Source organism: Marmota flaviventris, chromosome 7 (assembly GCF_047511675.1).
Source record: "Marmota flaviventris isolate mMarFla1 chromosome 7, mMarFla1.hap1, whole genome shotgun sequence".
Classification (NCBI taxonomy): domain Eukaryota; kingdom Metazoa; phylum Chordata; class Mammalia; order Rodentia; family Sciuridae; genus Marmota; species Marmota flaviventris.
In genome coordinates this window covers 107,792,191-107,816,467 of record NC_092504.1, presented here as the reverse complement: position 1 = coordinate 107,816,467, position 24,277 = coordinate 107,792,191, and the positions used below count along the sequence as shown (strand labels likewise).

The following is a 24,277-nucleotide window of genomic DNA, read 5'->3' as shown; positions in this document are numbered from 1 at the left end:
CATTTTTGGCACTTTTGTGAAGGATCAGATAACTGTAGATGTGTGAGTTTGTCTCTGTGTCTTCTATTCTGCTCCACTGATCTATGTATCTCTTTATAACAGGACCATACAGTTCTTCTTAGTATAGCTCTGTAGTATTACTTGAAGTCAGGTACTATGATGCCTCCAGCATTGCTCTTTTGCCTTAGAATTGCTTTAACTATTCCAGGTTTTTTATTCTTGCAAATGGATTTTAGGACTTTTTTTCTCTTTTGTATGAAAAAAGCCATTGGTATTTTGATGGAGATTTCACTGAATTTTGGTAGTAGGGCCATTTTAACAACATTTATTATGCCTATCCATGAACATGGAAAGTCTTTCCATCTTCTGATGTCTTCTTCAATTTCTTTCTTCAATGTTCTACAGTTTTCATTGTAAAGGTCTTTCACCTCCTTTGTCAATTTACTTCTAGGTATGTATGTATGTAATTTTTGGCTATTGTGAATGGAATCATATTTCTCAGCAGATTCACTGCTGGTATACGGAAAAACTATTGGCTTCTGTGTGTTGATTTGGCAACCTGCTACTTTGCCGAATTTGTTTATTAGCTCTAGCATCTTTTGGTAGAGCTTTTTGGATCTTACAGGTAAAGAATCATATCATCTGCAACCAGTGATAATTTGATATCTTCCTTTCCTATTTTCATCCTTTTCATTTCCTTCTCTTGCCTAATTGCTCTGGCTAGATTTCTAGGACTATATTAAATATAGTGGTGACAGTGTCTTGTCACAAATTTTAAAGGAATGCTTTCAGTCTTTCCCATTTACTATGAGGTTGGTTTGGGGTTTTTCATATGTAAACTTTATATGTTGAGGCAGGTTCCTTCTATCCCTAGCTTCTTCAATGTATTTATCATGAATGGATCTGAATTTTGTAAAAGCTCTTCTTTGCATTTATTGAGCTAACAAGTGATTTTGTCCTTATTTTTATCTATGTGGGGATGAATTACATTTATTGATTTACATATATTAAACTATCCTTGCATCTGAGAAATAAAAACAACTTGGTTATGGTGTGCAATCTTCTTAATCTGTTGTTGAACACAATTTGCTAATATTTTATTAAGAATTCTTGCATCTATGTTCATTAGGACATTGGTCTGTAGTTTTTTGTTGTTGTTTTTTTCTTGATGTGTCCTTATCTAGTTTGGTGTAAGTGTGATACTGGCTTCATAGAATGAATTTGGAGGTTTTATTTCTCTTTCTACTCCATGGAATAATTTGAGGAGTTATTCTTTAAAGGTTTCATAGGATTCAGTTGAGAATTCATCTGGTCCTGGGATTTTCTTTGTTTGAAGACATTTTATTACAGCTTGTACCTTATTACAAGTTATTGATTGATCTGTTTAGGTTTTCTATGTCTCCTTGATTCAGTTTTGGCACATTTTATTTGTTTAGAAATGTATCCCTTTCTCCTAGGATTTCCAATTTCTTAGAGTATATGATCTGCTGGATCTGAGATGTCTGTGGTGATTTCTCCTTTTTCCTCTCTAATTTTATTAATTTCGTTTTTTTGTTTGGTTGTTTTTTTCTTTTTTCTTTTCCTTTTGTTTAGTTTGGCTAAGAGCTTATCAATCTTGTTTAACTTTTCAAGGAACAAAATCTGTTTCGGGGGAGCTGAGGTTATGGCTCAGCAGTAGAGCACTCGCCTTGCACGTGTAGGGCCCTGGATTCAATCCTCAGCACCACATAAAAATAAATAAATAAATAGTTATTTTTTAAAAAAATCTCTGTTTCACCAATCCTTTGTACTGTTCTTTTCATTCTCAAGTTTATTGATTTGGCTCTGATTTTAATTATTTCCTTTCTTCTACTGGTTTAGGAATTGGTGTGTTTTTCTTGTTCAGGGACTTGAGATACATCATTAAGCTATTTATTTGGAATGTTTCTGATTTCTCAGATACATACTCACAGCTATAAACTTTCCTCTTAGAACCGCCTTCATCAGGTCCCAGAGGTTCTGATATGTTGTATCACTAGTCTTATGTGAGTCTAAGAATTTTTTTAATTTCTTTCTTGATTTCTTCTATCAAAAATTCATCATTCAAACGAGCATTGTTCAATCTCCATGTGTTTATGTAGTTTCTGTAGGTTTTGTCATATTAATTTCTGATTTCATTCCATTATGATCTGATAAGATGCAAGGAATTAACAATTGCTTAACTTTAAATACCTCATTGACTCAAGATGTAAATTAGACATTTTGAGGTTTCCCATTAATAAAAGACAACAATTGGAACTAAAATACCCAAGAACGATTACCCATGCTGTTGCAAAACAGTGGGCTAATAATTATATAAATAAAGTAACAGTGTTAGAAGCATGTGTAGAGTTTCCCTCCCTGTAACTGGGTTAAATTTATAACTCACATACTGAGCAGCTGCTCAGTTCCTGGCTAGGAATCTTCCTCAAAGAGATATAGGGCCTTTATAATTCTCCAGTCAAAAAAGTAACAAGTGATTAAATTGGTCTAACAAATGCAAAACATCCAGTTGAAATGCTATATAACCAGAAAAACATGCATAAAGGAAAAGAAAGAAACAAAGTCCATTTCTCTCACTAATATAGGGCAATGCATTAATCTAAGACAAAACTAAAAATAAAGAAAATACAATGTCTCAGCATCATGCTAACTTCAAAGTCCCCAATCTCCAATTAATCCAGTACACTGGGTTTCGGTGACTCAAAAAAGGTAATAACTGTTTTCAAATGAACAGTAATCTCTCCTGTGGTAACAACTTTCTGGTCACATACACAGCTCTCATTGGATTAGACTAATCTTTTTATGTAAAGAAGAATATCCATCACATCTAGATTTCCATGTGACAGATATCAGCTGCCCACCTTCTTGTTGCTTGCTGGCTTCCAAAGTTCCTGCTCATCCTAATTGAAATTTTCTCACTGTGTCCCAGACCCATTGCCAAGACCTGGAGTCCTTAGATAAAAGCCTCCAAAAAACTTTGCAACCCACCTTCCAATCCCTGAAGCCTACTCATGCTGTGTTGATGATGGGTCTTAGCCAACTTGAAAAGCCCTTCCAAATGGATGATGAGTTGTTACTGGTGGCCAGAATAGAGGCCTGAATTTGGGTTCTGACTGACTGGATTTGGTCATCTACCTACATCAGCTATAAGAGAAAACCCTACAAAAAGGAAAAATGAATTTAATGACAGTTTGACCAAATCTGGAAAGACAGTTAATGTGCCTTCACTCATCTCACAGAAGCATTACAATTTATAGGTACAAAAAGCCAGGATATAGACACATATCCATTCAGTGAGACTGTGGGAGCCAAGAGATACAAGACAACCTCAGTGCTCTAACTTTGGCTGCACCCTCCTAGGGTAACAGAGAATCAGAAGCTGCTTTGGCTAAAAGCAGGGATCCTTCCCTTGGGCATGCAGATACCCAATATGTAACTAAAGCAAGAGAAAAACTTGGCACCTCTGCTTTCACTTCCTCTCTGTCTCCTTCATCGTTTTGAATTTGGGGTTAGGTCCCTTCTCTGCTCTGCAAGTAGTCATTTTAATCACTCGGAATATTCATCTAAACACTGATAATTCCAGATTTATTATCCCTTACTAACTCCATTTTGCCCCTTTCTAAATCTATTTGCCTCTTTAACTTTGATTCCTCTGAGTCACTTCCTTCTACATTTACCTCAGATTTCAGGAAAAACAGGCCTAGTTTACAAGAATTTCTGTGACAAGGGACAGAGACTATCCCTCAAGCACCAGTGAGACTCCCAGAACAAATCACCCTGTGCTGAGACTGCCCCCCTAAGCAGGAACAATTACCCCATGATAAAACTGAGACTGTCCCTCTAAGCAGGAGTAATCATTTCATGACAAAAATGAAACCACCTCCTCAAGTGATTATGACCTTTCCAGAGCTTCACAGAAGCAATTCTGAGATAATGAACAACCAGACCACGGCCTGACCAGGATGACTTACTCTTTCAGCTACGCAAACCCATCAGCTGCACATGCCTCCAACCCTATTCTTGTAACAATTTTCTACCAAATCTCAAAATTTCCTTCAGCTCCTTAAAGACTGGTTTGGTCTCTGTATTCCTACATGTATTCTTCTCAGCATGGTCATAGTAATTAAAGTTCTTTTCCTTCCCTTTACCACTTCTAATACTCTGACTGGCATAGTGTGACAGAGGACAGTGATCTGTCCAGACTTAGGAATCTGGTAACACTGGTGCCAGGTCAGTGCTTTGGCGGCACTTGGGGCTTCCATTCTCAGCACAAGATAACTGCCTGTAGGAAGCTGGGATGGGGGAAATACTCTAAAGAACAAGTTAGCAAGAAATAGTTGGGGGCTGAGGAAAAAAACAACTTGGAGCTCCTTTGAAATTTTCTAATCTTAAATGGGCCTGTCACATCTTTCCTGAGGTTCTACTTACATATACCACCCTCTCCTCCCCTCTTGTCACATTCTAAACAGTGAAGTCACACTTTCACATTTTTGAAAAGTTTAGACCTTTTCCTTCGCTATATCCTGCTATACCTATAATAATAACAATAATCTGCATTAGAAACATCATTTTTTCTACATTTTACTTTCTACCATATTGTGCACTCTTTTCTAACCAGAGTGCAAATTTCAGGTATCATACAAAGAAAATAACACATAGGTTTAAAAAAAAAAAAAAAGTACCCAGGTAGATCTTAAGTTCTTAGCTACACACAAAGACAAGAATTGAAAGGAGGAAATGTTTGAGGCTCAGAGTTTCAGAGGTCTCAGACCACAGCTGGCCAACTCCATTGCTCTGGGCTAGAGATGAGGCAGAACATCACAACAGAAGGGTAAGGAGAGGAAAGCCGCTACAGATGCAAATATTGCAATCAGTAAGCAGACAGAGCTCAGCTCACCAGAAACAAAATATACATCCCAAAGCCATACCCCCAGTGACCTACCTCGTCCCACCACACTAAACCTGCCTATAGTTACCACCCAGTTAACCCACTTAAGAGGACTAATGCATTGACTATATTAAGGTTTTCATAACCTGATCATTTCACTTCTAAACTTTCTTGCATTGTCTAACACATGAGCTTTGGGGGGACCTCATATCTAAACCTTAACACCAGTTAAACCTATGTACTAGTTGCAATAAAGGAGGGCCATCTCGGGCCAAGAGCTCAGGGCCTTACCTTTTTCCTCCCTAGGGATGATTCTAGTTTAGGGAGAGTTGAATTCTGCCTCAGAGCCATTGGGTTCCTGCTTAAGCACCTCCTTAAATTATTGGTTGAGGTTAAAATCAAGAGATTGTGGGACTGGGGATGTGGCTCAAGCAGTAACATGCTCACCTGGCATGTACGGGGTGCTGGGTTCAATCTTCAGCACCACATAAAATAAAATAAAGATGCTGTGTCTGCCGAAAACTGAAAAATAAATATTAAAAAATTCTCTCTCTCTCTCTCTCTCTCTCTCTCTCTCTCAAAAAAAAAAAAAAAAAAAAAAAAAAAAAAATCAAGAGATTGTAATCCTGACAAGGAGTTAGGGGCCTCAAGTCACTGTCAGGTGGCTCCTTCAACTTGTAAATAGAAAGGAAGAGAAATACAAAATGTAAATTTAAATTCCAAAATTTATCCCTTGCATTTGGTTTTCATTTCCATGTTGTCTTTCATTTGACAGATCCACCCTAAAGCAGCCAGGATTGACTATGTACTTCAAGGCCGCTGGTAAGTAGTTTTGAAGTCAATCCACTCAGGTGCTCTAGGACCTCATATGATTGCAACTGTCATCTGGAGAAATATTTTGAACAAGTTGGAAGAGACTTGATCACGGAAGATATATACACTCAGTAAGAAGCTTGAGGCCTTTTAATCAGGAGATGCTCATGATATCAGTTATGGAGAATGCTAGGCAAGTGTGGAAATGAGGACCAAGTAGGGAGCTAGTATCAAAAATCTGGGCAGAATACAACAGACACTAGTATGGCAATATGTAAATCAATGGATGTGTAGCTGATGTGATTCTGCAATCTGTATATGGGGTAAAAATGGGAGTTCATAACCCACTTGAATCAAAGTATGAAATATGATATATCAAGAACTATGTAATGTTTTGAACAACCAACAATAAAAATTAAAAAAAAATCTGGGCAGACATGCTAGGACAAGGGGCATGGGTCTGGGTGGTGGCAGGAAGGACATCAAATTCAAGGGCTCAAAGAGATAAACTTTTATTTGAACAAAGAATAATGAATAAGATGCTCTTGGATGGTGAGCCTCTCCACCCTCTCTGGGTTTTTGTTATGCATTAATGTTGCTCTTAGGTTTTCTTAAATGCTGTTTTAGGAAAGCAAAATTCTTTCCCCTTTCCCTCTAAATTCTCCTGCTGAGTTCCTGGAAATTAAACTGAGGAGAAGGTGTATTCAGTGCAGTTCAGTGGTAGAGCACAGGTTTGCATGCTGGAGGTTCAAAAAAGAAAAAAAAAAACTGATAACAGTTAAGAAAAGAAAAAGTTTACTTCATGTGCGGTCACATAGGAATTTTGCATACACATAGGAATTACGCTAAAGGAATATAGTTTGGGTCTCTGGCAGCAAGTTTGGGGAAGATGAAGGAGGAAATGTATGGTAAGGTAAGGACTGTCTTGGGAAGTCACTGTTAGAAATGGAAACTTCCTTTATAAATGTAAATATGCTGAGTATTTTTCATATACTATTTCATATACTATTTGTATTTCTTCTTCTGTGAAGTGTGTTCAGTTCTTTAGCCCATTTCTTGATTAGGTTATTTGTTTTTATTGTTTTTTTTTTTTTTTTTTGAAGGGAGGGGTGTTAAGTTTTTTTAGTTCTTTATATATCCTGAAGATTAATGCTTTGATGTGCAGGGGGCAAAGATTTTCTCCCATTCTGTAGGCCCTCTGCTCATTTCTTGACTGTTTTCTTTGCTGTGAAGAAGCTTTTTAGTTTGATACTAGTTCATCTATAATAATCAGAGAAATACAAATTAAAACTACACTGAAATTTCATCTCACTCTAGTCAGAATGGCAAATATTAAGAATACAAGTAATAATAAATATTGACAAGGATATGGGAGAAAAGGTACACTCATATATTGCTGATGGGACTGCAAATTCGTGCAACAACTCTGGAAAGCAGTATGGAGATTCCTCAGAACACTTCGAATGGAACCACCATTTGACCAGCTATCCTTCTCCTCAGTCTATACCCAAAGGACTTAATCAGCACACTACAGTGATGCAGTCACATTCATGTTTATAGCAATTTACAATAGCTAAGTTATGGAACCAGCCTAAGTGCCCTTCAACAGATGAATGGATAAAGAAACTGTGCTATATATATGCAATGGAATATTACTCAGCCATAAAGAAGAATAGAAACTATGGCATTTGCCAATAAGTGGATGGAACTAGAGACTTCGATGCTAAGTGAAATAAACCAATCCCAAAAAACCAAAGGCCAAATGTTCTCTCTGATATGTGAATGATAACACACAATAAGGGGGGGGGGGGTAGAAGTTCATTGGATTAGACAAAGGGAAATAAAGGGAAGGGAGAGGAGATGGGAATAGAAAGAAAAGACAGTAGAATGAATCAGACATAACTTTCCTATGTTCATATATGAATACATGACCAGTATAACTCCACATCATGTATAACCACATGAATGGAAAGTTATACTCCATATATATATAATATGTCAAAATATACTCTATTGTCAAATGTAACTAAAAAGAATAAATAAAGATTAAAAATTAAAAAAAAATAAAATAAATGTAAATATGCTTTAGAAAAGTTTAAATTTATACTATATTTGCAGAATAATCAGAGAAAGGAAAAGAGCTTTCAATTGTCTTAAACTTCAAATATCATCAGAGGTTCAAGGAGTTTCAAAAAAGGTAACCTCCACTCAGGACTAGTAGGGTTCTTGGCTTACAGGATGGCAAAGAATTTCAGCATGTGCCAGTCAGAGACACAGACAAAGGAAGCATGGCACATTCAAGAAACGATGTGGGCTTTCTCAAAAGTGAGAAGCTTATGGAATAAAGCAAGGAACACACATTCAAAGGAGAATGTAGGCCATCTCCAGAGAGAGAAGCAGCAATCTCTGGCTATAACAGGGGTCCATTCATACAGGGACAGTTTCTAGGGGAGAGATTAGAGGTGGAGCAGTTACACAACTTTGCACCAATTCCCTTATCTTTGCATATGGCCCTAATGTTATTTTGTGTAAGCAAGGACATGGGTCAAGAGCACAGGCCAAGTGCACAGTCTGGATAGCTCATGAGTGGCAAGAGTTCATGGGCAATTTCTGCACCTCAAAGGCTCATGGGTATCTCCTGCATTCCAAAAGTTCATGGGTGCTTCTCTTTTGAGACTCAATCTAGTTTTCTTTTTCTGTATCCCCTAAATTCCTATCTCACACAAAACCCAAATATCAAGGAGAAATATTTTGAGGTAGAATTCTCTGGAACCTTTCAATACAGACCCATGTTTGATAGATCTGTTTTCAGATCTGCACTGGTGGATTAAATTGTCACACACAATGTTAACATTTTCACACTTTGGCAATTGTGGTGATTTAAAACCCATATGGAAGCTCTTTGTCAGTGACTTTCCAACCCTCCACCTTCTCTCCAATAATGATCATAACTGCTCCCTTCAGTCAAGCATTGTCCCAACTTTTCATTGTAAATAACTCAACTTCCTATCACTCCTATTTTTCCAGTTTCCTCCTTCCAGTAAGACATTCTAATTGCACCTCTCTTACTCTCAATAGTTTTAGACATTTGGACACAGCTAGATTTTCACATGGTCTAGAGTTCATCAGATACATCCTAGGGAAGCTCAGACGGCCTTTAGTCCCGAGTCTAGGAAGGGTAAGTTTGGGAGTAACTTTTGTGTTTAAGGTGCTCGAAATCCAAAAATCCTTGATTTGCCTAAAAGCAGAGCTTCCACAAAGAACTCAGTTGCCATAAATCCCTCCCCTCAGGAGTAATCAGGGAAGAGTAACTCTTACCAGACATCTTCACAAAACTATCACGTCTCATATCCACTGTCCTAAGGATCCACTCATCTTACAGTCGTAATAGGGGCCGGTTGCATGCTGCTCTGCCACTGCAATTTATTTTTAAAGTGGTGTGTTTTTTTTTCCCTTCCTCTTTTTTTCTCTGTCCCTCCCTAACCACAGAGGAAGTAAGATTAACCTTCTTCCTATCCAAAGCTGAGATTCTGTATGTTGGCTCACAGACCACCAGGAATGAAGGAATCCAGTCTTAGGGTTTGGCACTGGAGGTTCTAAGAAATAGCTACCTCTCAAGGCTACAAATGAATTTTGACTCCTGATGGGGCAAAGCTGGAGGGTAGCCTTTGTGTATCTCTTGTTCCTCCTGGCAGTTAGAATCACAGCCTCTGAAATAGAAGTCTACTGTGTATTCTTTGCTAGCAAAAGGGATTTTTTTTTTCCTTTTTCTCAAAACTTTTTCCATATTATTGGATCAGCATCAGGGACAAGGCCAGAGCTTTCGGTATCAAAATGATTTGTTTTCCTATAAGTGCCCTTCTCCCAGCACCCCTTCATTATTAAGATGATAAATAGGCCCCAAATTCTAAACAGTACTGTGGGACACCACCCAAAAATTATTTGAGCCAGGAAGATTTTGGTTTGGCATTGCAAACTATTTTGTGGCTCCTCCCACTCAATGAATTGTGCAATGCATGTGACCTCTGTCTTTGCTTGGCTAGGGAGACTGGAAACTGGACAGCCCACCTCCTACCTCATTTGACAAAAGAACATTCCATGGAAAATCTTTGATGCTTCCCCGTAAATAAAGAGAACTCGGGCTCTTGCTCTCTCTTTCCAGTGGGGAAGCTTGATCCCTAAGATCAGAGAGCCGTCCTATCCCCATCTTCTAAAATTACTTCCTGTGTCCTGTGGTTTCTTTGCTTTCTTAGCTTTATTTCGCAGCCAGCCCATAATGCAGCAGAGGAAACCCAAATTCCACCTCCTGCACAGGACATGGGCTAGACGCTACTTTGAGTCTCACTTTTTTTTATCTATGGCTAAGTTTTCTTCCTAATCATATTAAAGTAGATAGTTAGGCAGACACGTGCAAGGAGTTGGAGGAGCAAGCATAGGGCTCACTACATCTTAAGTGACAGAACTTTACATTGGGTGACAGAGAACCCTATTCATAAACCATTTCCTTCACAGCCAGATGCCACCTCCTTAAAACTAAAAAGAACTGGATGGAACCATATTAAGGGACTTTCCAACTGGTGAGAATGTGCGGAACACTGAGGCTGTGTCCTTTGGATGTCCCTGATTCACTGTGATATTATTCATATTGTGATTTTGACCTCCCCATGGCTTTCCCTTAAGTACTAATAGGAAAATTTCTGACATGGCAGAGTTGATGGAAGCCCACTGAGTCAAGGCAGGAAATGACTGTAACCATCCCAAAGAAAAAATTCATGGGTTGGAGGATTCATGGGGGTGGCAGCCTATAAAAACCCACAGTGCAAAAGAAAAAAGGCCAAACCCCCTTCTCCGGCATGGCCCACTCTACATCCTCTGAAGTATACTTTCATTTCATTAAATAAGCCCTTTGTACTTGCTTATTCTTGCTGTATATCCTGACTGGAATCTTTCTTTCAGGAAGACAAGAATTGAGGAATCCACAACATAGAACCAAACTGGTTTTTGTTAGTTAAATTCACGTGCCTATAGACACTCAAGAGGGGAAAGCAAATGTTCTTCCTGCACTACAGACAAAAAAGGCCAAGGAATGAGTCTGTGAGCTAAGTCTGAAACTGTAGAGATTAGGCAGGACCAGCTAGAGGCATGGAACTTGCAAAGTTAAAATTATCAATTTCCTTTTATCCACAAAGTACACAACAAATTACTTATAATAATATTATTCTACATTTATAAAAAGAAGTCTACAAAAAAGATTGCCCAAAGCAGCTCATATAATGTTTTGCATCTTTCTACTTTCATCAGTAACACATAGGGAAAGAAAATAAGGGAAAGTATATTCTGTTCACTATCTAAATACATTCAGTAGATACTTAGTACATGAAATGGTAATGTGACAGACAAATTAAATTTTTAACATTACTTGATTTCAATTCAACTTCCATGTATGTCTGGGGCTACCATATTGGTGATGCAGGTGATGATTTTAAATTGTATTTCCCATTATCAGTTTATTTATAAATAAAGCAATTTTGTAAAGCCATAAAAGATACATACATTTGGCATATCTTATAACAAATTCTTTTCTAGGTTTCAAAAGAGTACAATGTTATGATAGTATAATCTTTCTTTCAAAAATAAGAAAGTGCTAAAAAAAAATAAAACTAGGGAAGTGAGAAATTTCTGTTAGGTCAGTCCTCAAGAAAATGAGCTCAAACATATCATGACAGAAAAGATTAAGAAAAACAGACATTAAGTTAATTATCCATCAAACACAGGAAGACTTATGAATCTTCCTCTAATGCAATGCTGGGGCTGTATTGATTACAAGGGGGAAAGCATACACCAAGTACTCACTATAATAACCTATGAGAACCTTTACTTAATTAGCATAGTAAAAAATCACATCCTGGTGCAGAAACCTAAGGTGATAATGATATAAGCATCTCATGAAGACCCATGATGAAGGTAAGCTCAGGTGCAACTAAGACTTCACACCTACATGTAATGACACAAAGAAGACAAAGTCCCTGCCTGCCCTAGAGATGCTATAAAAGCTGTGCACTTCTCTTAGGGAATCTGCCTGGGAATTTTGTCCTCACCTGCTGCTTCCCTGGTTTCAGAGAATAAAAATAAAACTCTATTGTTACGGCAATATAGTGTTCCTGCTTGATTCTTATTCTGCAGGCTCAGTAACAAAAGTACCATATGCTTCAGTTTAGGAAAAACAAACTTATAAAAAATGGAAGTGTGGCAAAGTCTAAAAGAAAATGCTTCTATTTTTGTAAAACTGTCCATTATTAGCTAAACTCAATCTTCTTCCTCAAGCAAAATAAATGCGGTAAATCCCCCAAAATTTAACAAGATCTATGAACAGAATTTATATAGCTTACAAAAAAGAATTATCATTCATGAAGTTAGTTTCATACATTTGTGTTCAAAATCTCCAATAGCACTGGGAAGCCAATGAAAACAGGAACTACTTCAATAATAATGTAAACCCATATAAACCCTTCCAGAAATCCTCCAGGGCTTTCCTATAAAGCAACCAAATATCCCTAGCCAGGTATGTGGATATCTGGAGTACTACTTCAACAATTTAGCATTAAAATGTCCTACAAGCCCAGCTCATAGAGCAGGAATTTTCACCTTCTCTTGCTCTTTGCCCTCAGCTATCTCCTACAAGTAAATAAAAGAACCATATTTACAAAAGCATCAGCTTTAGACTTTACTGAGAAACTGAAATTTCAAAAAATCATATCAGCATTTTAAAACTGAAGGTGCTAGCAGATGTTAGTTATCATAAAAGTATTCATATTATATTGTCCACTATTTTTCAATCCTTCAGATCTCTTCATACTTTATCCTTAATGATTCATACAGAGAGAAACATGAAATCATGATAATCCACAGTTGTTATAATCACTAGCGAAAAGTCACTAGCAATCCTGTTAAGGAGTACACTTTTAAAACTCCTCTGGGGATGTTCAATTCTGGTAGGGTTACTGAATCTAGATTTGGAAGCACATCCCCCAGAAAAACTAAAGATGAATGTTTGGGAGAAAGAAAGGCTTTATTCAGTGGCCAAAGAATGGAGAAGAAGCAGCTTTGCTCACAAGTCACCTTTTTAGTTCCAGAGCAGATTGACTGACATCCAGGGAAGCCATGCCCATCTCATGAGCTGTGTGGGGGTCATAGGCAAAACAAGTGAAAAGACCAGAGCCAGGCCCGCCCAAAAAGAGGGGCAAAGTGAGTTCAGTGCTCATAGTTCACACACACACACAGCCCGTGACAGGCTTGACACATCTCCATATTCTCATCACTCAAGGCTAAGGGGCGTGCACGGTTCCTATCTGGAAGCTCCTGACATGGGAACTATAATGTCCCTATATCATGGTTAGGGGAGAAACATTTCACAAATGATCAACATGTCTATATACAGGGCTGAGGAGAATCTGACCCAATGGTTAAGGAGACAAAGAAGAGACACAACAAGCAGTTTCATTTCATTCTGTCACCTATTGAACATCCGCAGGCCCAAGTATAGAGTCAATGTTTTCAGCAAAAGTGTCCATTAGGTGCTTGAAGAGTAACCTAGGCAACAATTATCATAGTAAACCACACCTCAAAAGTGTTATCTATCACAAAAGCTGTTAGTTAGTAATTCATAATGGGCAGTGGAATGCAAACCAACAATATAGCAGAGTCATGGGGTTTATTTAAATTGCCTTTAAAACGCATGAATAAGGGCTAGGGTTGTAGCTCAGTGGTAGAGCACTTGCTTAGCATGTGTGAAGCACTGGGGTTCGATTCTCATCACCACATATAAATAAATGAATGAAATAAAGGTCCATCAACAGCTAAAAAAATTTTTTTTAAAAAATGAATAATTGAGTGATATATAGGAAAACAACAGATGTACTAACCCTGAAAATAAATGGGTGGGAACAAAGGGAGCCAATTAAAAAATATGTCAAGAAGGAAAGATGGATGGGGCTAACCCCTGAGATTATTATAAAGTTAGGAATTATGGCCATAAGTTTCTAAATATACACCAAAAGGGAAATTTATGTAGTATTGTAGGTGCACTAAGATGAAGTTTGCTTGGTCATTGTCCATAGTACCCACATTAACATAGGACTGACTTATAATTAGAGCCCACCTGAATGGGATGGGTGCCAAGACAGTTCCAGAAAAGACCAACTAGGGTCCTTTTATTCACATGAATGAAATTAACTCCTTCCCTTTGTCCTAGGAGCCAGTCTGACACTGTGGTCAGTGCAGTATGTCCCTTCTCAAAGTAGAAGGCTAACTTGTTTTTATTTCTGTCATCACCAAATTAAAGTTCTGCATCACTTCCAGCATGAATACCCTACCCACCTCAATTCCTACTACCTCACATTCATTTAATAACCGAGTGGAGACACAGCTCCGTTCCTGGTGGAACACAAAACCTAGGTAGCAGGAGTGTCTACAGTTTCTAGAGGAAACAAATCAAGTAAATAGAAAAAGGTTTCTCCTTTTTAGAAAAGACTCTTTCTAGAAAAGACTGACGTAGTAAATGATGCAAAGTCCATAAAATGAAAGAGATATTGGGAAATGCATGCAGTTGGAATTTCGTTTTCAGAGGCAGTAAGAAAGTGAGGTTACAGAGATCAGCAAAGGTTGTCAAAAGCAGCATGCCTGCCCAGGAGCTAAGTCTTGACATTGGCCCTCTTAGAAGGGTCCCTACCTTCTCCTCACATCCTGATCCTTCCAGCAGAGGATCTTTGGGAAATTAATGACTCAAATAAATTGATGACTTATTACCAAAGAAGATAAAAGTGTGTTTTTGTAGGGCATTCATGCCCTCTACTCACAGTTTAGCATAATCTTTGCTGTTTTTGTCTTTTTCATTGGAAACACAACAACAGTAAAAAAGTATGGTAAACAGTAAAATTCACCCTCTTTAAGTGTAGTTTTCCAACTTTTGAAAATAGTCATGTGAGTGAGACCATCAGGATCATTGCCATCACCTCTCAAAGAAAAACCACTTCCCTGCTAAAGTACAGCACAGGGACCATAGATAAAAAGTATGTACTGTGTACTTCAAAAAGTTAAAATTTTAAATGTTTTCAACAAAAAATTATAAATGTTAGAGGAAACGAACATGTTTAACCTGATCTAAACATTACACAATGTGTACATGTATTGAAATCTCATCTTGTAGCCCATTAATATGTATAACGTTTATGTTTTGATCTATTAAAAATAAACTTACTTGAAATTTTAAAAATGTACTAAAAAAAAAGAAAGAAAAACAAACAAACAAAAAAAAAGAAGGTGAAGGAAAAAGAAAAAACCTCTTTCTACCATAGTCTGTGATAATGGCTGGTCTCCTTTCTGTCCCTTTTTTTATTTTTTTTTTCTGTCCCTTTTTCAACTTAACATAAGTCCTCTCTTTAAATAGATGCCAATGAGCACAAAATTCCATGACTATTCTATTTTCCTTTTATTTTCCCACAAAATGTGCAAGAATCTTCCCAAAATTAATCTGTAATAGAAAGCCAAAACTTCAGAAAATACATAGTCCAATTATAATTAAAAGGACTGAAACCAAGCACAGTTTATATGTGTGTTGCATCTCAAATTTTCTTAATCTCATCTGTAACTTGGCCAGCAGTTCTCCAGAGGACACTGAGGTGCTCCTTTCCTGAACTGCTCATAATCTAGGGATTTTGCTGCCTAATCCAGGGATGGAGTTTGAGTTTCTTATATCCTTTAAGTTTACTGGGCATGTGACTTGTAAGAAAGCTACCTAGTTAAATCTTCCAAATCTACTTCTCACCTGTAAAATCAATTTAGAATATCCTGTGCTTGCACCATATGGCAGGCACTGGAGGGACAGGAATGAACAACACAACATCCATGAGGTTGTCTCTGAAATCCATGAGGTTATTATGGAGTGTTAATATTATAGATGCAGGGAAGAGGTTAGGCTTCACCACTTAAAACCCTCCACGAATATGTGAGGTCAAACTGGCAGGAAAATTGGTTTTATTCTAAGTCAGCTTTGAAAGCAGATAGAAAAAAACTTTTTGTTTTAAAATTTCCATCTTTAGAGGCTTTACGATGAAGAATGATTTTAAAAGAAAAAAGCAGCAAAACGAGACAAAAAGTGGGAAATATGCATATGTAGATTCAGTTAGCTTGGGCTAGACCAGTCTAGAAAGGGGACAATCTCCATTCTTATCTTCAGTTGCACTCCCCCAACTCCCCACATCCCGTGTGGAGCAGGCAGCACTTCAACTTTATTCTCACTATGAAAAAAAGGATGCAGAAAAACTTATAAGGAAGTTGTCCTTAATTTCAATGTCGTAAGGTTACTTATGAAAAATGTCCCCACTCCGATAAAATGGGAAAAAAATCAAGAGTACAGGTAGTCAGGAAAGAGTTGTCAAGTGAGGCTTTTGAGGAGTCACCTGAGGGTAGCCATCTGGAGTAGCAGTGCAAGTCCAAGTGCTAGTCTAAAGACCAGCCAAGGGGTTCATCAGAGGGCCCAAAGAGTGACGGAAATCAAGAGGACAGGGGATAAGTTCAGAGGAAGGGCAGCTAAGGCAGAGCCCACAACTGACCACCTTAATGACTTCAGCTTTGACTCCAAATAAGACTGGGAGGCACCAGAAAGTTCTGAGTGATGTAATTACACTTATAAGGATCATAATAATTTAGGTTGGGGTGGGGATGAAGGAAGGAGACCATATAAAAGACTACTGTAATAATCCAAGAGGCAAGATGGCAACACTGTACTTAACCCCTCCTCTGTCGCATATGAAAGCTCCTGAACATCTTATTTATATCTGTTGTCCTATAGTGTAGCACCAGACACAAAACACTCAAGAACTATAAAAATAGAAGTAGCACCAGGATTCCCAGCTACACCCCTGAGGATGCAGAGATGCAGAACTCTCTCTGTTCCCACAAGAAGGTGAGAGTGGAGGTAGAGAAGAATAGAACTCTAGCAGGAGGAGGATCCTCATTTCCACAGCAAGGTGGGCAGAGGCCCAGGAGAGCCACCACTCTTTCTCCTCTCCATCACAAGGCCAGCACTACCAAACCGGCACTATGGGAAGATGAACAGCAGGAGAGAGGGGTTATTTGAGAATTTTACAATCCAGAAGTCCAGGGACAAATAAGAGGAACAGGCAGATGTCTAGCTGAAACTCTAAGAATTTACTGGAAGCCACACAGCACTGGGTCTAATATGTTTCTAATGTACATCTACCACATTAAGGTCAATATCCTCTTTCCTACCAGTTTATAGTTCAATAATCATAATCACAGACACTAACATTGTGAACAGAAAATCATAAGTGAATAGTAGCACAACTTCTCAAAAATTCTGATGAGACCTGTAGTAAGAAATAGATTTTTTCCATCATAATCCAGTATACAAAATGTGTGTGAGAGTGTGTGTGTGCATGTGCTCTATAAAACCACAGAGGGCTCATAATTATTGAGAGAGACCCTCTAATCCATGAGCATATTGTCTCAAGCCAATGGTGTCTCGTTATATACAAAGGACCATACCATTGCTAGTAGGACTAACAATGAAAAAGACTGAAGTTGGGGGCCCTTCTAAACTTGACAGCAACTTACTCATACTGAGAGTAAAGGTTGAAATGCTGACCCCGCCCCAGCCTAGGGGAAGCCAAAGAAGCTAAGATTGAAGACTGACCCCTGCCCAGGCCTGTCTAGCATGGGTTATGTATATTGTGAGATAATTTTTTCTCACTTCTCTTTTAGAAGCCTTCCTCACCAACAGTTTTTGGCAAGCCATTCCAGGAGGAAATATCCTGCACTTGAGAAACATAACTCAAGCTGGCAGCATCTCTGAGAAGGGAGTGGCTCAAATGCTCATACCTAGCTGAACCTCTGGCAAGGTTCTCAGGGAAAACTGCCACAGCTGCTGGAGAAATTTAAACCCTGGGATTATCCCTTTCCTTCCTATCTCAGCCTTGACTACCTGAAATGCCAGGGTTTTTTGTTTGGTTGTTTTTGTACAAGGGATTGAATCCAGGGACACTTAACCACTGAGCCACATCCCCAGTCCTCCCTTTTTTTATAACTTTTAATTTTTTTTATTTATTCATTTTGTTTTTCACGTAGACCTGAGGACTGAACCCAATACGTCACACATGATAGGCAACCACTCTACCACTAAGCCACATCTCCAGCCCTTTTTATATTTTTGTTAAAAACAGGCACTCACTGAGTTGATTAGGGCCTCACTAAGTTGCTGAGGCTAGCTATGAACTTGCAATCTTTCTGCCTCGACCTCATGAACCACTGGTATTAGAGGCCTGTGCCACCACAACTCACCCTAAATTGCTTTATTGGTAAGGAAAATGAGATTATTGGCCGTGGTTTATAAGCCATACTATGGGTTGTCCCATAAGAGTGCACACTAAGGATTTTACCTCAATCATGTGTAGCTTTGTACCTAAATGGGACATTTCTCTATTCACCATTTGGGCTTGAGAGCTTTCTGAGACTCCAGGGAGCAGTTTAGGGCTTGGACAAAGCCATTTGCTTCTGGAGTACTTACTAGTTAGTAAGATGAAATTCAGATGAAAATGTCTCAATAATTATATTGGCCTCGACTTTAAACATGCAAATTTATGACTTATAAACTATTTCCTATATCAGATCAAAAGTCTCACATTTAAAACTAGTAAATGATAAATGTACGATTTAAAATTTTCTTGTATGCACCTATGTAGTTACATGATTATACATTCTTTTCATGGTACTAAATTTAGTTATAGATAAGTAAGACATAACTTAAAACCTGCTAAGTTATCACAGCTGTCTTTTGATTCACATGACTTTAATAAATGTAAAACAAGTAATTTGAATTTGTTAATTATAAGGATATCTTTAAAATCTGGTAATTCTTTTTTTTGGGGGGGGGGGGGGAATACCAGGGATTGAACTCAGGTACACTCAACCATTGAGCCACATTACCAGCCCTATTTTGTATTTTATTTAGAGAGAGAGTCTCACTGAGTTGCTGAGTGGGCCTCGATGTTGCTGAGGCTGGCTTTGAACTCTCAATCCTCCTGCCTCAAATTCCTGATCTGCTGGGATTACAGGCATGCACCACCACGCCCGGCTTAATTATTTCTTTTTAACCAATTGGGATAATTGTCTCTAGATATTTAAGATATAATGTTCAATGCTTTGTATGTCCTTGGGTAATCTAAAGAGAGCTGTTAAAATGAATTTATATGGTATTCTAATATGCAAGATGCTTGACTGACTTAAGATGTTCTGAAGAGCTGTTAAATGTATCTTATGCTATGTTTGATGTCAAAAGTCTAGTTTGCTTCAATAAAATATTATAGAACCTTTTTCACTAAAAGCATTAATACTTTTGATAGTAAATGTAGATCTACCTTTCTAATATGTCATCATCATTTTATTTCTTACAGATTTGTATTATTTTAAATATCTTTTATTTTCTCCATTTTTAATGACTTACATAGGACAAAAATGAGATTTTTTTAAGTTAAAATTTTACCTTAAAATATTTTTTTTGGTTTGACCTATGTCTCTCCTATCAAATCGCAGACTTAATGAGCATTAGATTTAAATAACTGCTATTTTTCAAAGCAATGTGAACTTGATGAAGACTTGTTTTATACCATTAAATCATGATTGTCTACGTATTATAGACATCACTAAGTTGTCTTGCTAACTTGCTAAGTACTCTAATTAATATTATCTTATACATTGTTTATAATTATGTTAGATATTATGAGCTCTGTGTCTAGTTAATAAGAAGCAATTCTATTCTATTCATCTCCCATCTCAAGACAGATCTAACATTAAAGATTTTGATATAAGATATGATACTAACACTAAATAATTTAAAATTTCTTTTCAGTTGTAAAGTTTTCATTTTGAGGTTATACAAAGTACCTCTGAGTGTGTGTGTGTTCTTAATTTGTGTCATGACATTAACTCATGTAGGGTATGTTCAAAATTTTAACAGTACTGTAAAATGTACCTAAATTCTAAATGTGTTATGGAATGTGAGTTAAACTTTCTACCCAGATGGTGATTAACCTTGATTTCCATAAGAAGGACTCTAGCAGATAAGCACCATCTAGTGCAGATCTGACAGGACTATTTTTACAGACAAGTTGATTTCTTTGATTGGATGAAAGTGATAGAACTAATGGTATTGTATTTGTTAATTCAAATCTATTGTACAGACCCCATTTCTTTGCTCTTATTAATAGTGTGTGTGTGTGTGTGTGTGTGTGTGTTTCTGACCTAGAAGCTGATCTTTCCCAAAACCATTTGTTGCTTAAAATTGACTAAAAGGAGGTCTTCTGATGTTGACTCCAACTGTGTCATTAACTTACATGGGACTTCTTAGATGAAAGAACAGAACAAGGTCCCCATGTTGGCAAATAACCAGTAGTAACTTCAGAGGAAATCATTCAGAGGTGGGGAAATCCATGGAGTCATTTGTCAAACATCACTAAAAACATATAGCCAAGGACTTATGAAAAAGAGTTCTTACAAAGACTAATGCTAAGGCCCTTCCCATAAATACAACTATTAAACAGTTCAGAATTTGAGTCCTGAAGGAATAAGCAACTGTTTTGCCTAATGTTCAAGTTCTACACACTGACTCAAAACTAGACTGCCAGCCAGATGACATGGATCCCAAATCCCCACAAGAACTGAGGGGTGAACTACACAGGGGCATCTGAAAAAGTCTAAAATTGGGGTCTCCTCTAAAATTGAGAATAATTTCCTCATGCTGAGACTAAAAGCTGAGGGGCTGCCCCTACCCATGGCCTGGGGGACACCAAGGAAGTGGAGTGTGGAGACTGCTCCCTGCCCAGGACAGTCTAGCACAGACTGACTCAATCTGCATATTTATATCTCCTGCCTTTTTCTCATTTTGCCAGGTCTTCTCTTAATCTTTCCTCACCCTAGAGACTATGAAAGATGATCTGAAACAAACACTAAAAGCTTTTTGTGACTTCCTTCAAAACTGGCTTTGAATGAAACCTAATCCCCTACCAATTTGACTCTGAATATTTGTGGAACAGTGAGGGGTATACTCTGACCTCTTTCACAGGATGTTAATAGCACTGCCTGGCGATAAAATTATTGCTAATATGACTAACATAAATATGGATTTGAAATTCAACTGAACCCATTTACAACTGTGAATTTAATCAGCAGAGAGTAAAATTTTAACTAAAATAAAGGAAGAATATCCCAAATGTTCTGAATATTAAGGGCTATTCTGAGTTTACACAAAGCAAAAAATAATAATAATAATATTAAATTTAAAAATAATGGGGATCAAAAATATTTCCTAAAACCTTTATTTTTAGAATAAGACTTGCTCCCAAGTGACAGTAAGGGGGGAAAACCTTGTAATTCACAGGGTACTTCAAACATCTCAAAGATAGGATCTCTGAATATCTTCCCAGTACATGCATTCATTTATTAGCCAGAATATAGTTTAATTAAACTACTAAGCTAATAGAATTTTCCTGGTTTCTTACAGAGCCTAATAAATACATCCTCATGTGTACTATTTTATATGAAAACAAAAAAACCTAAATCCTGCCAATGTCAACTATTTTCCATAAAAGATGGAAACTAAATTGGCAACTACAGTTAGGTTCTCTTTAGTAATAATTATACTAATAGTATGAAACGGAAGGCAATACCAGCCTCAGGAGAGACACATTTGCTCTGAGTATAGCACAGGGATAGAGTGCTCACTCAGCATATCTGAGATCCTGGATTCAATCCCCAGAACTAAGGAACCTCAAAAGTAACTTCAAGCAACACACTTAGTATCCAGTTTTCAATACCATTCTAAATTAATATAACCAGAATATATTCATCAATACCTTTAAAATATAAACAAAATTTCTCCTCCACTTGGAGTAACAACTAAGCTTGGGAAAATTTTATCCATCCCATATTCATTCTGCCTTCACACATTTGGAGACAGGCAAGGTTTTTACCTTCACTGAGCCACTCATAACACACTTCCAGAATGGTAATCAGTTGCACCTCCACATCATTTTCTGAAAAACAACTCTGAACTGTCAATTTGTATTTCATACTCACTTTCAAATGAAGATACCAGGTCTTCCAATGAACAAGGACTTAGACTCTTTTTTTCCCACCTTTAAGTGTCCAATACGCAACTAAAAGCAGGGATAAAAATCTTGGCCTCTGTTCCTCCAGTTTGCATCTGTGCCCTTTTCTTTGGATCAGTGACCTTGGATTCTGGGAACAAGACATTTAACTAATAAATGTCTTGCAATGAGTAGAACCTACACTCCCCCAGCAGGCAACAGCAACTTTCATACCTAAGACAAGGTAAGGATTGAACAACTGGACCAATCCTGAGATAATGATCAACCAGACCACAGTGTGAACAAGATGACATGTATTTCTGGTCACCTTGTCTATATAATCTAGAAACTCATGTCAGTACCCAAGACAGGGCTGGAAACATTGGTCTTCTGTGTCTCCAGTATAGTTACATTAGTTAAACTTACTTTCCTGTTTTTCACCGATAATCTTGCTATCTGTGCTATTTTCTAACAATAGTGCACACAATACCTACCCACTTTTCCTGCCACACAAATTTCCTCACTCAGCCTAATCACACACAGTTTGAGCTCCAGTTTCAGGATGTGTGTGCACAGAGGCAGAGCATTAACAGTCCTTGATATAAGCATTGAGAGGAATCTTGTGGACCTTCCAAACAGGCCCCAAGAAGGAGCCTCCTCTCAACAATAATGTCAGGCATCTGTTCTGTGCAATTCCTGAAGAGCTTTCCCCCAACACCCCTGCCTCCTTTCCAGGTTACCTCCTTTATGAGTCTCCCTGAGACAATCAGCAATCCCCAGAAAAAACAGTGCATCTTAAGAGATAAAGGAGTAGAAACTCTGAGGGAGGAAATGAGACAGTCTCACAAACCCCACACACCACCACCACCACCAAAAAAAAAAAAAACTCTAGGACAATTAACTCATAGCCTGTTAGCCATTAAAAGCATGGTGTGTGTTTGTGTGTTCTTCCCTAACTACTTCTTCAGTCTTATGGACCACAAAAGCTAGATCCACGGTTGGGGTGTAGCACTTGCTAGATGCTGGGGTTCCATCCCCAGCATTGCAACAATTCCCAGATGCACTAAAGCCAGTATGCCTTCACCAACATATCTCCAAGCATAAACAACACAAAAGAATGAAAACTTTGGCCGCTGTTGGTTCAAAATTGAAACCTTAAGCCACAAAAGGCTAAAGGCAAAGAAACTCTCAGCACCTTTAACGTGTTACTCAGCATAACTTGTGCTCTCTTCTACCTGATCTGCGTATTCTCTTAACAGCTTCCAGGACTCACACATACCACAAGGTTTATACAGGCTGTGGTCCAGATTGGAGGAACATAAATGCCCCTGGGCTCCAAACCTCCAGGCCCCACTGTTTGCACAGGAAAGGAATACCCTTTGAAACTGTGCCCAAAACCAGTGAAAATTCCTAAACTCCACAAAGCCCATCCCTGCAAACCCCTACACATGATAAAAACTGGCCCCTTTCCTTATTCCAAGAGCCAGCATAATAACTCTTAGAGTTGCGCCTTCTTTCTTGCTTAAGGAGAGGTCCCAATACAGCCTCCACGTGAATCAGCAATCGCTCGATTCACTTTCCATTTTACAAGTCACAAGCATCAAGCCTACCTCAGTGGTGGCGAGCGGGGCTGGTAGCGTGCGGGGCTCTCCTTTCCTCCAGGGCTCTGGAGACGCTGTGTGTGCGGACCCTGGACACGGCCCGCAGCCGTGGCAGAGCCCTTCCCAAGACCAGAAAGAGCCCACCACGCCCGCTACCCTAGAGGGGGGCACTCACCGCGAGACTGAGGGTGAGGGAACCAGAGTGCCTTGCGGCCTTTCCCTGGCTGGGACACAATCACCACCACCCCAGCGCGGCCAGCCCTGCCCTGCGGAGAGCAAAGCGGAAGGAAGGAGGAGGGCGGGAACCTTAAATGCCAAAATAAACACCAGGACTTGAGAACCCGGGTCACTGAGTGCACAGGCACAATCAAAAACTCCCGTTTTTTTACAGATAGAAAAAGTGAACAGAAGGTGCATGGATGGTTAACAAAGAGAGAAGCAGCATTAAGAGGGAGAAAAGGGGAGGGAGAGGGACAGACAGAGGACATGCGCACAAACCGCGCAGGTCCACTAAAAATTGATGTAGCGGTAACGTTTCCAGGCATTTTACAGTGTGCACTGTCTTCCCAGACATTTGTTTAATTCGGCTTCATACAAGCCTTAGATATGCTCATTTTCTAGATTAAAAATAAAAAGAATTTAAACTCCGGAGAGTCAGTAGCTATCCAAGATCTCAAGGCACCAATACTTATACTCATGTACACCTTAGGCAGATTTTGGGGGTTGGAGCAAACCTGAAACTGACACAAATCACCTAACTCCAAAACTAGAGGTCGTTGTATTAGAAATAACGA

General features: G+C 38.4%; 1 protein-coding gene across 5 annotated transcripts in view; it reads right to left on the bottom strand.

The window, feature by feature from the left end:
• Nucleotides 1-23,760, bottom strand: part of LOC114085504 (broad substrate specificity ATP-binding cassette transporter ABCG2-like) — a 68,413-nt gene extending 44,653 nt beyond the window's left edge. Inside the window, exon 1 of one of the 5 annotated variants that reach the window (XM_027926672.3) lies at nt 23,493-23,760. The gene's annotated coding sequence lies outside the window, so the exon portion shown is untranslated. Of the gene's footprint in view, nt 1-9,040; nt 9,059-21,871; nt 21,990-23,492 lie in introns of those variants that run through there. The other 4 variants (XM_027926670.2, XM_027926671.2, XM_071614553.1 and 1 more) reach the window with 4 other exon arrangements.
• Nucleotides 23,761-24,277: the final 517 nt, after the last annotated feature.